The sequence below is a fragment of the Heloderma suspectum genome, chromosome 5 (assembly GCF_057233095.1).
Source record: "Heloderma suspectum isolate Gila_16-S chromosome 5, 16-S_ref, whole genome shotgun sequence".
Taxonomy (NCBI): Eukaryota; Metazoa; Chordata; class Lepidosauria; order Squamata; family Helodermatidae; genus Heloderma; species Heloderma suspectum.
The window spans coordinates 72936261-72953626 of NC_139462.1; the positions used below are offsets into that span (position 1 = coordinate 72936261).

The 17366-nt window shown below is 41.5% G+C and overlaps 1 protein-coding gene across 3 annotated transcripts in view; it reads right to left on the reverse strand.

Moving 5' to 3' along the window:
• MARCHF1 (membrane associated ring-CH-type finger 1) overlaps positions 1-17366 on the reverse strand; it is a 209733-nt gene that overhangs the window by 69700 nt on the left and 122667 nt on the right. The gene's annotated exons all lie outside the window — the stretch shown is intronic.

Genomic DNA, 17366 nt, shown 5'->3' on the forward strand with positions numbered 1-17366 from the left:
AATTGTAAGATTTGCTTACTTTGGGGCTAAAACATAAAACTCAAATTTACAAGCATTAGTTTTGCCGTATCTCTCAGTTACAAGGTGTATATAACTGAAGAATTACTACTTGGAACCCAAACAATTACTTTAAGCATGCTCAAGAGCTCAGATGTACCCAGAGTGATTTTTAGTTTTGCACTCTCTCAACAACAGATCTTTATGCTATTGAAAATCCCTGCAGTTTCAAAAGTGGCTTCACATGGTAGGGAGAGCTATTGTTCAAGAAAAACAAGTCAGAAGCCCCTTTGGGGCTAGTTATGCATTTCTTTGGATAGAACTAGTTATGCATTTTTTTGGATATAAGCCATTATTAAAAATTACTTAATAAATGCAGCATTTAAGAGAGAGAAAGTAAGGCTGATGACGATAGAGAAAAGAAAAAAATGCAAAAGGGAAGAAGAATGCTCCACTTTTCACGCAAGAAGTTTTGAGAGATAAAATTCTAATGATGCAACTGCTACAGCAATCAGGAAGGAATTGAGCAGGGAGGTGGGGGCCATACGCCTTTGAGTATGTATCCTAAGGTTCTACGCAAGTATAGAACCCATTATGTTCAAAATTACTTAATAAAAGGTATGTACGCAAATCAAAGTACCAGAAAAAGATTAGTGCATATTCAAGCATAAAATTTATCTTGACACAACATTTATGATCTAGCGCTTTGAAGAAATTAATTTCATTTCTAATTTCCAACAGATAAAAAAATTAATTCTTGGCTGACATTATTGAGTCTGATTTTTTTTTTTTTTAAACTACTTAATAGCATCTCTGCATTACTATTTCATTTGAATTAACTCTAAGTAATAAAAGACTGAAGACACCCATTGAATATTCTCTATTTCATTACCTAGACAGAAATTCTAGAGCCTGCACTGTTCTATCTCAATTCTCAACCCATGCCTCTGCCTCATAAGAATTTTGTGGAATGATGTGTAAGTACATCTATATGAATACTGATGTGTTTCACACAAAGTGATAAGATATACAATGTGGCCTTGCATCATGTCAGATCTCTGGTCCTACTACTGCCCTCTGTGACTAGCGGCCACTCTCAAAGGTCTCAGATAATGGTCTTCCTCCTCCCTACTGAGATCCTCTTAATAGAAAATGCCAGAGATTGAACTTCAAAACCTGGAGACTTTCATTCCCCTGAGCAATGACACCCAACCATCCCGCTACACTAGGAGGATTTCCCAAATTGGCTGTAATGCTTGTGCAATAGATTCAGTCCTGCAGAACTTAATGGGGATTACTTCTGGGTTGACATGTATAGAACTGCACTGGTATAGAAAACAATAAAATACTCCAAGCACCAAATAAGAATATTATCTCAAGTTAAATAGTGCATATTCCTCAAACAGCCCCTTTGAATTCCACCTGTAAAAATAAGCTTTAATCCACCAAAACTAAGTCAGCAGAATCTAATCTAATATATTCTTGATTTTTAACTAAAAATTAAAAATAAATGAGGTTGGGGGCAATTTACATTCCTGTTTAAGGTGAATCAATAGAATACTGTCTATTATGGCAAAACAAGGTTTTATACCAATGCTTTATCTTCAATACTAAGCTCTATTTTCACGTTTTAAGAATGTGGTAATTTTTTCATTAAACTGACACACAAGGTTATGAATAGTTTCAAAACAGATTAGAGCTACTTAAAATTAAAATGAGCCTTACAACATCAGTCAATTCCTTTGCATAATATAATAAAGTAGAAGAGTCAATATGCAGTACTTGTCTCATATGAATGCAGCCTGAACCTAAAATATGGTTGGGAGTGGTTGCTGTCCATGACATATACACACACACACACTCATGCACACACAACCAGTGATGAAATAAATGTACTACCAAGAAACTCTCCTCATAGTGGAATGGCGCAGGACTCCTACTTGTGGACTATTTAGCTAGTTCAGAACATGGAGAAATAATGGAAACTAGTCAGTGAGAAAGCCTTTGAAGGTATAACTATAACTATAATAACAATAACAACAACAACAACAACTATAAACATTTGTTAGGATGAGCATAGCATGGGTATGACTTGGCATACACATAATGTTACCACATGGTTTATTTAGAGAGCTTTGGCTATCGGGTGGTATAAAAATATAATAAATAAATAAATAAATAAATAAATAAATATTTAACCCATGGTTCTTGCCCTACTGAGGGTTTGTCTGGGAGATGATTGAACGAATTGTGGTTTGTTTTCTCATTCCCTGGATTGTTTCCCTCCTCCTTTGCCTGTTCCTCCCTGTATCCCAAATGCCTTTGCGGCGCTGTACTATTGGCATGTAGGGTGGTTGAAGTTTTTTTTTACCACTCTTGCCCACTGCCTCTGTAGCCTGGTGAAACAACCCATGAAAAACCCATAGCTCTGGGTTCACACATAATGGTTTAAACAACTCAAGAGTTCATAACCAGCCACAAACCATGGGTTCTCTTTCTGGGTTGTTCATAGTTAACAAACCATAGTTTGCTAGCACAGGTGGATTTGCACATCATGACAACCCAGGATTCAACAACAGATGAGTTAAATAAACTATAGGTTAGCCTTATATGTGAATCAGGTATATTTCCAAAAATGAAGATATGCAGAGCCTGTTTCTTTTCATCCTGCGGATGAAACAACATTCTGAATTAAAGGGAAATACGAAACAATTAACAATTAAGATTGCTGGGAGAATTATCAACAACCTCTGATATGCAGACGATACCACCCTAATGGCAGAAAGCGAAGAGGATCTAAAGAGCCTCTTGTTGAGGGTGAAAGAGGAGAGTGCAAAAGCTGGTTTGAAACTCAACATTAACAAAACGAAGATCATGGCATCTGGCCCCATCACTTCCTGGCATATAGAAGGGGAAGAAATGGAAGCAGTGACAGATTTTACTTTCTTGGGCTCCAAGATCACTGCAGACGGTGACTGTAGCCATGAAATTAAAAGACGCTTGCTCCTTGGGAGGAAAGCTATGGCAAACCTAGACAGCATAGTAAGAAGCAGAGACATCACCTTGCCGACAAAGGTCCGTCTAATCAAAGCTATGGTTTTCCCAGTAGTAACGTATGGCTGTGAGAGCTGGACTATAAGGAAGGCTGAGCACCGAAGAATTGATGCTTTCGAACTGTGGTGCTGGAGAAGACTCTGACGAGTCCCCTGGACTGCAAGGAGGTCCAATCAGTCCATCCTAAAGGAAATTAACCCTGAGTGCTCATTGGAAGGACAGATAATGAAGCTGAAGCTCCAATATTTTGGCCACCTAATGCGAAGAGAAAACTCTCTGGAAAAGACCCTGATGCTGGGAAAGACTGAAGGCAAAAGGAGAAGGGGACGGCAGAGGATGAGATGGCTAGATAGCATCACCGATGCAATGAATATGAACTTCAGCACGCTCTGGGAGAGAGCGCAGGACAGGAAGGCCTGGCGTGCTATGGTCCATGGGGTCACGAAGAGTCGGACACGACTGAACGACTGAACAAACAAACAAAACGAAACAATTCTAGGAGGAAAAGTCATAGTTGGATGAAATATTATTGTGTTCTTGTACATATGGAGCAATAGGGACAGACAACTAAAACTGAGCTGAAATTTAAGAAAGGGAGAGAGACAGAGAAAGGAAGGAAGGAAGGAAGGAAGGAAGGAAGGGGAGAAAACTGTAAGAACTCAGGGCCAGGGGGTGCTTAGGAGGATACTCTTTTTAAAAAACTGAATTGCTTAATTTAAAAAGTTAAAACTTAATTTTAATTTTTACAAACTTAAAAACTGGTCCTAGCAATGATGAAGCTATAACTGGTTGTCCAGTAGACCACCATGTCTCCCCACAATGTCTCAGCTGAAATGACACTATTTCATGATGCAGTGTTGTTCCAAGTGAGGCACTGTAGGGTAACATGTTGGCCTGGAAGAACATGGGTTTTCCCCAGAAGCAATTACTGGAATCCTGCTACACTTTCATAGCTTTCAAATGGGATCGCAGAACTGGGGCAGCATATTTGGCTCAGCACTAATCCCAACACATGGCACATAACTCAATCCTACATGAATTGAATATGACAGCCACTTATAAAGGCTGTTAAAAAGGTTAAAAGATATGTTACGTGATGCCATGGATTCATATTAAGACAGCACTAGCCAAAGGTTCTAGGCTGAAGTAGGCTGTTATTGATGATGTTGTTAATAATAATATTTATATCAGGGGTATTTTGGTGTCCAGATGTTTTGGCCTACATCTCCCATCTGACCTAGCCAGCAAAGCCAATGGTGAGGGAGGATGAGAACTGTAGGCAAAACCAACTGGAGGACCACAAGTTGCTCACCCTGATTTATACAGTGCCGTAATATCCCGTTTCCAACCTTCTTTATCCATTGGGTTCAAGTTACAGCATGACAGCCATTCCCTTGTGAAACTTCAACTACTAAAGAGTTTGAAACAGAATAATTTTAGGAATTTAGGATAAGAATAATTTTAGGAAGTTTCATCCTGGGGATTCTGGGGATTTCCAGTCTCCAGTCTGGGACGACTCACTGCTGCCTCTCCTGCCTTTTTCACATGCCACAAGATAAGTTTCTTAGCGTTGATCCTGTTTGTAAGCATACAGGCAATAGAGCTAACTTTGTCAAGCATTGGTGCTCAAATGCTTGCGAAACCCATACCTAAATGTTACAAACCACTCGAAAAAAGTTCCATTGAACAACACTGATAAGATCCAATGGTGGAAAAGAACTCTCACTTTGCCACCATCTCTGCTGCAGAATAGGCTTGATAATGAGTGTCACGATCCTTCATCTTTCCCCTCCAGGGAATCAACACACTCCAGGAAACAAGGCTTCAAGCTATACGTCTTTATTAGTTAACAACTAGCTTCTTTACAAACGCAGATTTTAGGAAACTCTCAGACTGCAATGAAACAGCTAATCCACACAGCTACAGACATCAATAGAGGAGACGAAGTGGAAGTTAGAGAAGTTGCAAGCAGTCTGGGCAAGAACTTCTCGGCCAGACTAGCTCCACAGGGATGCCCCTCCCTTAGGGTGATTCCCTCCTTCATTGGCTTTCACAAGTGGCCAACCTGCCAGAGTGTCTGAGCCCTGCCTCTAACTTTTCCCACTTAGCTCTGTGACTGACCCTAGCATCCCTCAAGTCACACCCCTTTCTCTCCTCCTCCGAAACCTGGGTTCTGATGGTGGAGGAAAGGGGGAGGCATTCAGGCTGGGCCATCTGTGTGTCAAGGTCTTGAGAAGAAAGACTTGCCGTATCTGTGCTCACTAGGGAGGGATCCTCCCTGTGTTCAGGCTGTTCCCATTCTGAATCTGAGCTGCCAGTCATCTCCACACGCTCAGATTCATTCCTGACAATGAGCTCTAACCTGTGTTTGGTTGGACTCAGCACAAGTCTTCCTCTGCTTGCATTCTACTCATAACCTTTGTTGCTTCATTGTGCTCAGCTCAGACACAAATCATGGCTATTTAATCCCTCTTTAATTTCTTTCCATCATAGATTGAAAACTTTTCTTTTTTGACAGACTTTTAATGTTTAATGCTTATTTTTACTTTTTCTTTTATTACTGTGTCATTTGGGTTATTGGGCAGTTTAAAAGTGCAATAAATAAACAAATTTGTATTTTAGACTGCATATTTTAGCTTAATTAAGCATTGTGTTTTTAATAGCTATTGGAAAACCTAAATTAAACTTTTATTTCATCTAGGATACCTGAGAATTCAGAATCAGTACTTATTAGAAATACAAATTAATCCATAATGAATGTGTAAAAAAAAAAAAAAAAAGGAAAAACTTGTGCCCTGTATTGTATGGGAAAAATACAAATTACATACCACGTAGGTAAGAATGTCTTATATATCACTACATAAAAAGCTGGTCAGAGCATGTGAGGGAAAATATCTTTGATATAGGAATGGTAGATGTGTCTTCCACGTGGTAGTGTTCCAGAGAGCCAGGAATAACATTTGTATTTAACCGGCCATGCAAGTCAGTCCTTACACAACATTTCTAAGCCACCAGTAGCTCAAGATAGGTCTGGCACTGGAGTAGAGATGCTCCATGCAATTGGGCTGACTTGTGTAGCAAGCCCAGCATTATGCCTCCTGCATGGAGTGCATCATGTGAAACTGTGTAGAACCTCTGTGTGGAGTAATTAATATTTGGGAACAGATCAAGAAAGCCAGCAAGTCATAATGCTACATTATATCACTCTATTTCTCAGTGTTCAAAGCAACTGACTTATCAAGGGCTGAGCTTGGTCATAACACTAAATTTCATGCTCATGTGCTCTTCCCTCCTCTTTCAGTGCAGCCATGAAAGGAGTTCAGAACCTTTTGTTTCTTTAGACTAATCACAGCTTGTTGTGACCAGGGGCGGGGGGGGGGGGAGGTAGGATCCTCACGTCAATGGAATGAGAAGAGTATTATTCTGGATTTTCCTGGAATTGGCTTTGGTCTGTCAGGGACACATGAAATGCCGAGTGTACCGTACCTTAAAAATATGCTTTTCACAGGTCAGACAGCACTTGAAAGCAACATACTTCTGGGCTGGGTGGGAAGGAATAGAACTGAATGTCACCAACCCAGCAGGAGCTGCTCAGCCAATGAGAGAGGCTTATTTCCCAGCCCATGTCCAGGCTCACCGCTGCTACATGTTATGAATGGAGAGGTGAAAGACACCCCCCTAAGAATGCTGCGATCATACCAAATTTAAAGCAGAGGGATGGGCACACAGCAGCTGAACCACAGGGGAGCCGAATTAAAGAAAAACAATGGAGTAAAAGTACTCAGCAAAAATGCGGCTTCCCCACAGGTAAACTCCCAGGCGGCTGCACAGTGGCCATGATGTCATGTGTCCCTAACGACTTTAAGCCACAGCAGCATTGGAGAAAACCTCTCATGCACATGGGCCCTAGGACAAGCTGTGGTTAATCTTAAATATAATGAGTGGAAACAAACCAACACTAAGCCATAGTTTTTGAAGCTGGCTTGTTTTCACTAGCCACAGGGCATCTCTACATTAAATAAAAAAACTGCAGTCTTACCAGGCTTTCTTTGTTGAGGAGTCTTTCCATGTTTACCATGGGATCCTAGACGGTGACCACTTTTTTCAAATTTGAAAACTTCACCTCTGCAGAGAGGTGAAGTTTTCAAATTTCAATGCACCACTGTTTTCAATGAAACAGCGCCATCTAGTGGCTGTTTAATAGTGTAATGGGACTTTACATACTGGGAAAACCAGTGATAAATTTAAATAGTTCATTATCTCTGGATCTTTTTAAGGTGGAATAACACCTTAAAAATAGCTGGATGTGCCCTGGAGACAACATCATGTAAAGGATCCGCAAACTTCCGTGGGTGGCCAATCATGAGCGCACGATAAATGCCTCATGTAGAAAGATCCCCAGTTAAGGATCCCCAGTTAAGATTTAGGGTTGGGATGACATGTTAAATAGTGGTGGAAGCAGAAGCTTCCAATCTTCTTGGAAGAGCAGAGAGGAGAGGGAAGGGGAGTGTGTGAACCTGGGGAAAGGGTACACTTATTATCGCAGTTTAACATAATGTCCTAACACAAACTACTTCCAGTCTTATGAGGTTGGCCAGTGTTGATGTTGTAAGAACTAACGCTGTTCAAAAGGACAGAAGTAAAACATGAAATGCAGACCACTCTAAAGTGTACAGTATTAGTGTGCACATATGTTTAGGAAAGCGAGTTATCTAATCATAGGGAGATGCGGCTAATTGTTGCAATACATTTATATTAGGTTGAAAATCTGTGCAGAAAAATATTATATTTATATTACACAATGCATATGTAAATGTACTGGCATATACTTATCTTTACATATTTATCGATTTACATATGTTAAGAAATTGTTTCATGCTAGGACAAATGTTGAGTTACAAAATCTATGTACTGTTGCCACCACAGTATTATTTGTATATAGTATTGTTCCCCATTAGACATCTCTCTTATTTAATTCTTTAATTTCACTGTGGTACCCTACAATGTTAATTAATGCATCAAAGTGATAATAACTAGCAATCTAATTTGTGATATATCTCTGTGTGTCACAATCACCTTCTTCTCTTCTTTGCTAATGTCTAAATTACCTGGCAATTGTAAATGACCTGCAAGAGTACACCAATATTTGATGTCACATTTATTTAATACTAGTGACTAGCTAAGGGAGCTTGAACATGTGTTTGCTGTTCATTCAGATACCTCTCATATAACTGCAATATATGTTTTGGTGTTTTTCCCCCATCCTGAGAAGGCACGAAACCAATTAATTTGCTGTACAACATGCTGCAAGTAACACTAGCTTGACAGCTAAAATCCACTTTTCTAATCAAACTCTTTTCATCATGTTGCCCAGTGCAATATAAAAGCCATACATCAGAGCCATCCTGCTTTCTGGTGGAAGATAAAATATATGAAGACAGGCCCTGCAAATAAGAGAGAAAGAAGTCTTAGCTATTTTGTTCTTGGAGGATTTAGCTGGGCTCTCAATCCTTGACTTTCCGACTGGACAAATATCTTGCAATTTGTTTAAGGAAATGCTTTCAACCATTGGCTCCTAACAGAAGCTTATATTAATCTTCTCTGTATATGGCAGCAAACTACTGTGCATACAATTCTATTTTAGAATCCCAGAGATGGGGAATGTGTGGCCCTCCAGATGTTGGACTACAATCCCATCAGCCCACACAATTGTCTATGCTAGCTAACTTCTGGATGACTGCATGTTCTCCACCACTGCCCCTTTTAAAAAAATAATAATAATTTGTTTCACTAATACCAGGGAAATGACAAATTGTTAGAAAAAGCTGTTGTAAATGCTATGAATACCACAAACAGCATTTGCCAAAAGCCCAACTCAACACTGTAAATTTCAGTAGTTTATAAAACAACACCACAACATTTTCTCAGAGCCATGGGATATGAGAGATGCAGAAGTAAAGATATACAGTCAACACTTTTTCCATCCAAAGGAGCAACAGGTAAAGGTTTTCACTAGGACTGACTACAGGAAACTAAACAGAATGAAATGTATCCCCACAACTATCAATTTTAACCACCATTCTTCTTTTTTAAGGCTCACAATCACATTCAAATTTAGATAGACATTCCTCTTTCTATTCTGACTGAGCTACATTTAACCCTGCACTGCAGAATATGACATGTACAGAAGAGAAGGAATCAAAGCCATTTATCACCTCCTGTTCCATATTCCTTATTCAGAGCTAGCCCCAGCTCTCTATTTTCAGTGGAACATACACTTATCTACTCCCTACAAAATATCAATGTTTAGGTTGTTTAATCGGGAAGGCAAATTAAATTATTTTGGGAATAGAATAACTCACACTGAAATCCATTAGGTCATACTAATTGGCAGACAACAGTCAATTACCATCCAAGATGAAAGACTGGCCACGTACTTGACTAACAGCCAAAAGTATTTCAAAAAGAAAAGAACATTAATTAAATACATACAATGGAGGTGCCTCATTTTGTATAGAGCTCGAAGACAACCTTACTTGATTATTTTCTGTTCAGTATATAAAATGTGAGTCTTTTTCATAACCTATTAACAGATATGTCCTGGAAAAGCAGTAGGGTCATTTGATAGAATCACATTATTCAGAAAAAAACTTGGGGAGCAAGCATCTTTAAAATGCCTCTACTAGAAAAGAAACGGTTGCTGCCTCTGTATCTTTTCTGCTGATATAGCATAAAGTGTAAAATAAGCATAATCGTAAGATTTCTATATAAGCTGTTTTGTTACATAGTTTTATTTCGCACTTTCCTTCAATGACAAAACCGGAAGGCCACGATATAAATGGACAACAAGTATTTTATTATTCATAAGAATCTGGTAGCCCAATAGTTCCTCCAGGCCTGCTTCCAAATTCAGCAAGTCCCAGAGAGAACCACATTTACACCAGAAAAGCAAGAAGAAAACTGAAGCAAAGCTGGAATTTGAAGCAGGGCTGACGTCAAGGGTTGGCATGGTTGGGCAGTAGCCAAGGGCCCACATCCCAGCGGAGAGTCTGCTGACAGGAGCCCCCTGGACCTGCTCCTTTTCACCACTGCAAGCTACTTGTTCATCCTCCTTTCATCTTGGCCCAGATAATTGTGGCGGTGGAGTAGATGTCACAGCCTACTGGATCTATGTCTCTCTGCCTGGCCAGTAAGCAGGTGGCAGCAATGATGAGGAAGATGAGGAGTAAGAGAAGCAGCAGCATCTGGCAATAAAGCTTCTAAGAAGGTAGACTGGGGAGGGGGGACAACATCGAGAGTGTCTTGCTTTCTGTGTATAAGGATACTGTCTCATATGCTATATCTGTGTTATCTAGATGAACAGATTGCATTAATGTCTCTATATTGCATTTTTGTAAGAGATCACTGAAGAAGACCTTCGGGTTGAAACACATTTGGCTTTTACTTTGAACAATTGCAGCTGATTTTGGTTGGTTTTGATTTGTACAATGACAACAGATTTTGGCTTTCTGTATTATTATTCTGTATTATTATACTTTCTGTATTATAGTCATCTTCAGAACTTATAAAATTATTACCGTATGCTTTTGAAAGTCAGTTCATCAGCGTTTCCCAATATACAATATTAGTCACTTTATCCCATTTTTTTTGTCAGGCAGCCACAGTAAACAGGCCAGAGGATATGTAGATTGGTTTGTTTTAACAAGGTTAAAATTGATTCCTTTAAGAAGGAATTGAAGGAGCAGCGAGAAACAAAGTTAAGCTTGTGGCACGGGGACAATAAGAAGAGGAAGCATTGCCTTTTCAGTGATGTTATGCCTTTCCCTTATAAATATTTAAAAGATGCAGAACCTATTTTCTCACTTTATGAACAGATTGCTGTTGTATGCTGAATTTGTATTTAATACCATATCTTGCCCCACTGCCAGCTATATCTATTTGGCTACTCTCTAGCTTGCTAAGTATGTATACGAATGTGGCCTTACCCACGTGGCTTCTTTGATTCATTTTATAATCCACATCATACACATACCAAATGAAAGGCATCATTTACTTATTTTTATTTTTGCTTTGTTCTTCAAGATTAAGATGGCCACCAAAGACTACAGTTCCCATGTTAACTTGATGTTAAATTGTCTATTGTCTTCAGCCCAATAATGCGGATGATGTGATCCCCACCATGGAAACCACCATCTCTCTCTGCAAACTCAACCTCCATGTTCTTCAAATACCCATATGGGGACACAGCACATAAGCATCATTGCCTTTAGGCAAAGATAGCGAAACTTCTCTTCATGGAGTAACATAACACGTTAGAAGTTTCATAACTTCCTGCACTGTGTGCACTAAGAGCCCATTGCAGGTTCTAGCTGAAACGACTGTATGTAGTTTCAGTGCATCTGATCCCTGAAGTATACACAGGCAAAATAATTTAGCCCGTACCAGTCCCCCATTGGCTCATCAGAGATTCTTTAAAACATGCAGATTTTTTGTGTGTTTTTTAAACATTTTCTTCAGCACACATCTACAGAAATATCACGACAATCCTGCAGAAATTATTAGTCTCTTTCCCCTCCTATGTTTAAGGTATTAGGTCTAGGTCCAATGGAAAAAAAATGAGCAAAGATTATTTTCACCTTAGCCTTATTCAGTTCTTTCCCTCTCACACAATTAGAAATCCCATGAGTGGGAGATTTGGACTGTGCCCACTGGCCCCACCCACCCTGTTTCAACCTTGGAGGCTCCACCCCTGCCATCCCAAGCAGTGGGGGCATGACTATAGGGGGAAGTCTGCCAAATGAGTATAGGCTATCCTTCTAATCTGGAACCCTACGTGATCAGCATACATGTTTGGCAGGCACCACCTCTGGAGACATGCCTCCAATATGTGGACTGTGGGGCCACCAAGGATATGGCAACAGGGACTGGCCCCACTGGCCCATCTCATGAGACTGGTAATCAGGTGAGGGGCAAATGACTGAATAAAGCTCTTGTCTTAAGTAATTTCCTCCAATTTCTTTTCATAATCCATAGTGAAGAAATCATTGGTCTTTTTTACAAACAACAGGAAGTAATAGTCTGCATATGTTATCTTCTTCTCACATCCAATTATGTTGTAATATATGGCATCAAGGGATGTCTACATATATCTATATATGAATATCTATCGATGTGAAGTGTTGCACTGTAACTGTTGCTCTGTTCATGATCTGGAAGATAGGTCTCCATAATGTGAAACAGAGAGAAAGTTTGCTAGGGATGGGGGAGTAATCCTCCATAGACCCCAGTGAGGCTGGATTCAAAAGACTCCGGAGTCCGTGGAGGATCGGAAGACTTACCTCCACCTGCTGGAGGAATCCTCGCTGGCCAGCTCCGGAGTGCCAGCAATACGGCTGCCATTGCTGTATCGCTGGCTGGGCTGATTGACTGCGGACGCAAATGACGTCCACTATGCCATTTGTGGCTGCAAAGGTCTTAGTTTAAGAAAAATGCAGCTGTAAGTTTGCCATTTGCGTCCCTGCTTTTTCACACGATAGGCTATGCAAATATTGCTGGCGCTCTGGAGCCTGCCGGCAGCTCTGCAGAATCACTGCCGAGCGGAGCTGGCCAGCTAAGATTCCAGGGGGGAGGGACGGATCACCTCCCCCCAGCAGACACCCCCTGAACCAGGAGGTAAGCGTTCCGCCCATCCCTAAAGTTTACAAATTCAGTAAAACTCTAAGTGTAGTATAGTGCAGAATTCAAAACCACTCTTCAGGATGAATCTTTTCTGATTATATTATAAAGCCCTTTCCGCCAGAAAAGCCCAGGGGGGTACTTCCACCAGCGATTTACTCTGAGCCGGCTGCGTGTTGAGGGCGTTAGGGATACATGATGTCATGGCCATCCAGCAGCTACCTTGGAGCTTATCAGGGAAAAGACGGATTTTCTGAGACTGTTTAAAGTCCGATTCTTTTCTTTAAGTCGGGTTCTCCCCAGTATAGTTGTTGTATGTCCCAACCCCCGCATTTAGCTCGGTTATGCTAGACTAGGGATGTCGGAGAATTTCTCCACGAATCTCCAATTTCCCCCGAAATTGGTGGAGAAACGGTCCGCCCCCCCCGGAATGGGACTTACCTTTGGCGAATGTCCCTGGCGCTGGCGGCTCCCAGCGGTGGTTCGGCGGCGGTTCAGCAGCGGCAGCCAGTCTTCTGACCGGCTGCCACCACCACCATTTCCAAGTAAAAAAAACAAAAAACAACAACAAACGTGATAGGCTACGTAAAGATTTACGTAGCCTATCACGGCTAGATTTTAAAAAAACACTGTGATAGGCTACGTAAATCCTTACGTAGCCTATCATGGCTGACTTTGGGGGGGGGGGGAAAGCGCGTATGCAAATGGCGGTGCCCATGGGCGCCGCCATTTGCATTCCTTACTTGGGCACGTGTAGTCTACGTAAACATTTACGTTGACTACGGTGAAAATAAGGGCAATGCAAATAGCATTGCCCTTATTTTCACCGTAGTCTACGTAAATGTTTATGTAGACTACACGTGCCCAAATAAGAAACGCAAATGGCGGTGCCCATGGGCGCCGCCATTTGTGTACGCGCTTTTTTTTTCCCCCCAAAGTCAGCCGTGATAGGCTACGTAAGGATTTACGTAGCCTATCACGGCTGACTGCAGGGACGCAAACAGCGGCGGCTACAGCCGCCACCATTTGCGTCCCGTCAGGAGACGAGATACGCGGCTGGAGGGACGGGTGCCTCCCCCCCCCCGGCCAGAATTTCGGCGGGAAGGGATGGGGCGCCCCCCACCCCGCCCAGAAGTTCAGGGGGAGGGATGGAGCGCCTCCCCACCACCACAAAGCAAGCTGCGGGATAAGGTAAGGGACGTTCGTCCATCCCTATGCTAGACCTGGCCAGGGGTGTGCCTTTCACCATGACCCCAGTCAAGGGGTGTTTCCTCACGATGTGCTGAATGAGGATTGCCCTCTGAATGCCCATAGAAATAACAGAGAAGCCTCTCAACTGACACAGCACATTTTAAAACCCAATTCTTTAAGTGTGATTAAACGCAATCTCGAGGCTCCAATTCATTGCTTTAGGAAGTAACCACAGCTTCCTTATAAAGATCCTGTGGGTTAAAATGGGGGCTGGTGTCCGTCTCTTTCCCACAACAAACCCATTAGTGTCTCCTCAGAAGTAACTCCCATTGTGCTGAATGAGGCTTGCCTTTGAATAACCACATCAGAACTTACAGAGATTCCTCCTCAATTGAAATGGCACATTTTAAAGCCCAATCCCTTAAGTGAAATAAGGCTCCGATTCATTGCCTTAGAAAGTAACTACTTCACAGCTGTCAGGGTGGACACTGAGCCCATAGAATCCCAGAGTAGTTCTGATTCTGAGGAAGAGGAGTCGCTCCTGGGAGAGGAGCGCACCCTCTTCCTCAGAATGAGGAACAGCTTCCTTATAGATATCCTGCGGGTTACAATGGGGGCTATTTTCTGCCTTAGTGTTTACTGCTGCCTTTCCTACAACAAACCCATTACTGTCCCCTCAGAAGTAACTCCCATTGTGGTCAATGAGGTCTTGCAGATTAAAATGGGGGCTGGTTTCTGTCTTTGTGTTCTCCCCCCACCCTTTCCCAACAAAAGCATATGTGTGTCTACTCAGAAGTAACTCCCATTGCTCAATGAGGTTTGCTTCTAAAATGCAGGTGCATCTAGACATCCAGGGGAAAGGAGGGGGGGGGGGAAGCCTCTCGTATTGCTTGAGCAGCCTCTGCCAGTCAGATAACATTCACTCCAACCCCCACCAGGAAGTATGTTTTTACACACCAATTTTTACTGGTGTGGAAGATCTGCTTGTGGAGCCCTGCTCACAGCAAAGCCAATTCCTTTTTTAAAAAGTGGTACTCCTCCATTAGCTTCTCCTTCTATTGTCATGGAAACACGGCCCAGCATTCAGGTCGGAGATTATTCAAAGAGTTCCACTACTTCATTTTGGTTAGCAAAAAACCAAACAATCAGTGCTCAATACCGTTGCTCCATAGTCACCATATATAGTGTTTTTATGGCATCAGTACTGCTAAATTTGCTTTGTAGTTTATATTCTATAGCAGAGGTGGTAGACTTCAGGCCTGCAGGTTTTAGGTTTTTGCTAGAATCCTGAGGTCCATCAGCCAGCACCAGTACAAAATAGTGGCTCAGGCAGATGGACATATGCTAAGAATGAAAAAACAGGGTGCCTCTGAACAAATGCTCAGCTGAGGATGGGCTCTGAGGCCCATCTAACAGAATTTCCTTTAGAGGAGAGGCAAAAAATGTCTAGCCTGGCAGGGCTTAGGACAGGACAAAGCCTCCAAGATCAGAGTCCTCCACCAACAGAGCTCGTCATCCTTAGGATTGCTCAGTTAGACACCCCATTAACAACTGTGTAAAAAAAAAAATCAGGAAAACCAAAAATATTGATGAAATGACAGTTTTAATGTAAAATTTGAGCAGCTATTTATATCGTATCCCTTATACACACACACAAAGTGTATATTCAAAGGGTAAATTCAAATAAAGGATTGTCTCCTCCCCCTCTATGGCCTACGAAAGCTATATATTATGATCAAACATCGACCTCAGTCTCCCTTAAGATGTGGCTTTTACAGAGCTATGGCAGCAAACCAGTCACATAAGCAAGCTGCATGCTGATCTCCATGGAAACAAGGTTACATAGTCTACCAGTAAAAATGACTAAGTCCAAGGTTATTCTTTTTTCTTCTTCTTCCTGTACAACTGCCATAATGTAAAGGGAGTTTTAAACCTGAAATTATTAGCTATTCATTGTGAGATTAGCCTTAATGACAAGATAAATACAACCCAAAACTTAATGAAATAAAACACTGACATTTTATTTCTATTAATTCTGATGCATATTCCTTGTAGCTATATTCCTTTTTCTGGTCAAGTGAATATAACCAGTAATTCTACTAAAATCCTTTCATAATATTAATTTCATTACTCAGTTGATGCATCTGTAGCCTTTTTGTAACTGTAAACTCTGTGATAATATGTTTGGAAATACAGCAGAGAAAAATAACTCTACGCATTTATGTAACAGCAAACCATAGGCTGGCACTACATTAACAAGCAACCACAAGGATTGTGCTGGTATGGTTCCTCTTCCTCCCCTTTCCTGTACAGGCAAGAGGGGAGATCAGAAATGGTCTAACTTGGCAAACTATAGCCTTATGCAGTGTTCCACAAAGTATGTAACCTCTACATGTGAGGAGAGGGAGCAGGCAATACCACACTAGTTCTGCCACCTATTCCCATTCCTGTTTCCCTCCATGTGTAGAAGATCACTATCTGTAGCAGAGAGCCTCCTCTATCAATGGAGGTTCTTCATACAGTTTAGAACCCTGGAAACTCAGGGTATTAAATCTCAAGGAAAGCTTCAACAGATAGGCTCTTTGCTACAGTCACCCTGTAACACGTGGAGGGTGATGAGAATGTGGACTGAGGATGGAGAGCTAACACACTGGTGCCTGCTGTTCCTCCTCATGTGTAGAGATTACACACTTTACAAACACCTGCATCTTTGTGCAAACCAAAGGTTACCATGAAAAGATACAATGGAAAACTCTGGTTTGACTAATCAGCAGCAGAAGCTTCTAATCTCTCCTCACTTGCACAGGGGAAGGTGATGAGGGAAGGAATGTGCAAGCCCAAGACTTGTGGCTGTTCAAGCAAACCACAGTTTGCTATTACATCTGATTGCAAAAGTACTCTCAGAGAAATGGCAGACTTTCCATTGAAAGTGGAAGGGCTTTACATGTGGAGGCATTTTTATACTGTAGGAAAGAGCCATTTATGCTCTTCCTCTAAGTGTTTTCAGAATATAGCAGAATTCAGCCCCTCCCCCCAAAAGGGCAGTCCAGTCCAGTATGTAGCATTTTCCTTTGGCTCAGGAGATTCCTGAGTGGCCCTGGGCAAAGTTTCGCTCAAGAGTCAGACATTCATACCAGTACAAAATGGTAAACAGTAATGCCCTGGTAATCACAGTGGCATTCTTCCTGCTGGCAGTTAATGCCATAAAATACTTCTCTGACCACCATCCACTGGAAGTACGCAACAGGGATTTGCTTACTCTGTAGCTGCCTCCAAATTCTTACATATAATCTCTAAGGCCAGAGATGTACCTCCCACAACTTTTTATGATTCAGCAAGAAGTAGGTGTAGTGCTCATGAAGTTACGTTGTACCTCTAAAAGTAGAAACACTATGACATGTAAGTTACTTTTCAGGTTACTGCACAGTGGTGCAACTAAAATGGTGGCC